The sequence below is a fragment of the Echinops telfairi genome, unplaced genomic scaffold (assembly GCF_000313985.2).
Source record: "Echinops telfairi isolate 266 unplaced genomic scaffold, ASM31398v2 ScPeMD7_18;HRSCAF=68, whole genome shotgun sequence".
NCBI lineage: Eukaryota > Metazoa > Chordata > Mammalia > Afrosoricida > Tenrecidae > Echinops > Echinops telfairi.
The window spans coordinates 56,270,369-56,274,690 of record NW_022103915.1 but is presented as its reverse complement, the minus strand read 5'-3'; the positions used below and the strand labels follow the sequence as shown (position 1 = coordinate 56,274,690).

General features: G+C 40.2%; 1 protein-coding gene across 2 annotated transcripts in view; it reads left to right on the top strand.

Moving 5' to 3' along the window:
* ATL1 (atlastin GTPase 1) overlaps positions 1-4,322 on the top strand; it is a 101,696-nt gene that overhangs the window by 6,389 nt on the left and 90,985 nt on the right. The gene's annotated exons all lie outside the window — the stretch shown is intronic.

Below are 4,322 nucleotides of genomic sequence, written 5' to 3'. Positions count from 1 at the left end.
AATCATCAGCTTTGTATGTGCAAAGTAAATGGGCACAGTATAAGCAAAACATTTTACAGAAGAACAAAGCGGGAGGCCTCACACCTCCTGACCCGAAAACCTACTCTACAGTCATGGTGGTCAAAACCCGCTGGTCCTGTACAAGCACAGACACAGAGACCAATGGAGCAGAGTTGAAAATCTGCAAGAAATCCATCTTCCTCCTGACAGCTGATCTTTGACAAAGGGCCAAAGCCCACCAACAGGAGAAGAGTTGGTTTTTCTTTAACAAATGGTGCTAGCAAAACGAGATATTCATTTGCAGGACTATGAAGCATACCATATACTGCATATCATATATACAAAAATGAACTAAAGATGGATCAAAGACCTAAATGTCAAACCTAAAACTATCAAGATCATCAATGTACACATAAGGATAGGCTGAGGGGGTTTCAAAAAGCTCAGGGAAAATGAAATGGAAAGACAATGAAACTTTTCAACAAAATTTTTGAATTTCTTTCATATGTTTAATGTATAGGCCCAAGGCACACTGGATGGACAAGGTATTTAATCTTTGGTGTCTGCTTCTCATGCTACTACCTGCTGAGATAGCCGGGCTTTCTGCCTGGATCATTGGTCCCAGCAGATTGCCTCATTGTTATCTGTTGGGCCCTTCTACTTTCTTGCATTGCTGCTCCAGGGCTCAAGGGAAGGACTGAGTTTGCCTCCAGGCCAAACTACCACCTGCTCTTAAACATTTGAATCTACTTAAGTATGTTATGCTACTTCCCTCGGAACTTGACTTGGAGGAAAACACAGGACCTTATTTGTAAAGACCCACCACAGCTACAGACTCTTTCTTCACCTGCTCTCCACTTCCTAGTCTGGGGAATCTTTATTTAGTTCTAGGCACTGGAGATACCTTGTCTTATTGGTGCTCCCTCCTATTCCCATAGTTTGAACTCCCTAGAGTCTCCCTCAAAGCTTCAGCTATCGACCCACTAAAACCAGGACAGAATCCCCTTCTCTGATCCTTCTCCGGTGGGCATCCACTGGAGTAAAGAATGACCTGCAGAAAGGTTGCCCCATTAGAAGAGAAATTATGAAGGTGATGTGGAGATGGGGAAATCAGAGTGAAACACTGGGAATAAAAAAAGTTGATACTTTAAATAATTTATCCAGCTATATCTAACATTCCAGGGCCATCAAAAAAATATGCGTTTGTGAAATATGCAGTAGGCAGTGAATTCACCACTTCCTGTGGCAACTCTAATTATGTTAAGCATCTTTTATAATTATAAAAATTAAAGTACACAGACATGGAGTCATCACTATACACACTAAATTTGTGGAAAACACTGAATTAAAATATAATAGAAAATTTCCATAAACTATTTGAAGAACTTACATACACTGTCAAATATAACTGAAAACCCCCAAGCAGCACAAGACAAACCAGTGGACTGGGACATCCTAAAAATGAGACACTGTGCGCAACAAAAGAAATTTTACCAAAAGTCAAAAGAGAAGCCATAAACTGGGGGAAACATGAGTAATGACACATCAGCCTAGGAACTATCTCTAAAATGTATAGAAAATTAAAACATTTTAAAACCAAAGACCTTCATCCAGTTTAAAAATGAGCAGAATTCATGAACAAACACATTACCTACAAAAAAAGACATTCATGTGGCCAACAGGGAATAATGCCCTGGATTGTTAGTAATTCTTTAAAATACAAACAAACCAAAAACTCACTGCCATCAAGTTAATTCCTGATCTTTGACAAACTCATAGTAACCCTACACAGAACTGACTCTGTGGGTTTCTAAGCCTGTGCCTCTTTATGAAGTAGAAAGCCTCATCTTTCCCCTGTGGATGGTGGTTTTGCACTGCTGACCTTGTGGTTAGCAGCCAAACACGTAACCCACTACATCACCAGAGAGATGCAAATTTAAACAACAAAGAGATTCCCTCTAACGTTAGCATTAATAGAAAAGTTAAAAAAGCAAAACAGATCTATGTGAACCCTCATACACTGCTGGTGGAGAGGGCGAATGGAACTGTATCCACAAGTGTATCAAGGTTTGAGAGAGGCTATTTCTGCATGTGGATTAACCTTTGCTCCACATATATCCATGAATGTGGTGGAGCGTACAAAGGGGAAATTTATGAAAACTTCCTAGATTTAGCCAAATATCTTGAGGGAATGAGCCATGGGGTCACATGGACTGGGGGCTCAGGAACATGGTCTCAGGAGACATCAGCAAAGTCTACCAAGATAATGTTCTTCATCTTACTTTGGTGAGTAGTGACTGAGGTCTTCAAAGCTTGAGAACAGGCCCCTAACGTACAGTTATTGGCCTTTCCCACATGAATCAATGAAGAGTGAAGAAAATAAAAGATGCACGGCACAGTGGCCTAATGGACATGTGAATATCAGCCTCTATGGCCCTGGGGCCAGAAGAACTAGATGATGCTTGGGGACCACTATCAACAGCTCTGAAAAAAGTCCTGTGCAGGGTGGGAGAAAAATTCAGAGCAAAACTCAAAATTGTAAAAAGAGTCAAGCTTGCTGGTCAGATAGAGATGCTAGAACCCCCGTCTATGGCCTTCACCCTTCATATCTAACTGAACTTATGAATTGGCTTGTTTTTAGCTAAACAATTGTTTGACTCCAACTCCGTGAACCTGTGTACAACAGAACAGTGCCCTTTTGTGTGCCAGCTTCACAATCTTTGTTATATTTGAGTCCATTGTTGCAGCTATCGTGTTAGTCCATACCTTGAGGGTCTTCCTTTTTGCTGACCCTCTACCAACAGGAGCCCTGGTGGTGTAGTGGTTGCCCATTGGGCTGCTAACTGCAAGGTATGTAGTTCAAAACCATTAATCTCTCCTTGGGAGAAAGAAGAGACTTTCTACTCCTGTAAAAAGTTATATTCTTGGAACCCCACAAGGGCAGTTCCATCCTGACCTGTAGGGTCACTATGAATTGGAGTAGACTTGATGGCAGTGAATTTGGTTTGGTTTTGGTTCTACTTTACCAAATATGATATCTTTCTCCAGGGATTTGTCCCTCCAGATAACACGTCCAAAGCACAAGAGTCAAGTCTCCCCATCCAATGCTTCTAAGGCTGTACATCTTCTAAGACAGAGCTGTTTGTTCTTCTGGCAGTGTGATACTTTTGTAACTCTTTGCTAATTCAAATACATTAGTTTTTCTCTGGTCTACCTCATTCCTTGTTCAGTTTTCACATGCATATGAGGTGATTGAAAATACCATGGCATGGATTAGGCGTATCTTAGCCCTCAAATAGATCCTTTTGCTCTTGAATACTCTAAAGAGGCTTTTGCAGCAGATTTGCTCTCCTTACGGCATGTAGTTTGATGTCTTGACTGCTGCCTTCATGGACATTGATTATAGATCCAAGAAAAATGAAATCCTTGACATCTTCACTCTTTTCTCTGTTTATCATGACATTATGTATTGATCCAGTTGTGAGGATTTCTGTTTGGTTTTTTTACATTGAATTGTAATTCATACTGTAAGCTATATTTTTTGATCCTCATAAAAAAGTGCTTCAGGTCCTCTGGGTTTTCAGCAAGCACAGTTGTATCATCTACGCATTAAAGATTGTTAATGAGCCTTCCTCTGATTCTAATGCCTCACTCTTCTTCATATAGTCCAGCTTCTCAGATTATGATCTTAGAGTGCAGATTGAATAAGTATGGCGAAAGGGAAGTGTGTTAGATTAGAGAAACAAATCCATGGGCACTCATATGTGTGTAAGAAAGAGCTTTATCTAAAAGAGTAATTGTACACTAAGAAAACATCCCATCCCAGGGACAGACAATGGAAAAGTGGGTGGAGGGAGACGTCAGACAGTGTAAGACATGACAAAATAATAATAATTTATAAATGATCACGGGTTCATAAAGGAGGGGGCTGGGGAGGGAGGGGAAAATGAGCTGATATCAAGGGCTTAAGTAGAAAGCAAATGTTTTGAGAATGATGAGGGCAATAAATGTACAAATGTGCTTGAAAAAAAGAAAAAAGATGTATTCTATGATGAGGGCAACAAATATACAAATGTGCTTGACACAATGGATGTATGTATGGATTGTGATAAGAGTTGTTTGAGCCCCCAATAAAATGATTTAAAAAAAGAAAACATCCCAGCCCAATCCAGATCAAGTCCATAAGTCCAATATTAGTCCATATGTCCAATTATAGTCCATAAATTCCTCGTTATACTCACACAGCCATGCAATAATGCCAAATGCAGGAAGATCACAGACCAGTGGGTAGAAAGTCTTGTGGATCCAGTGGTGGAAGAAGC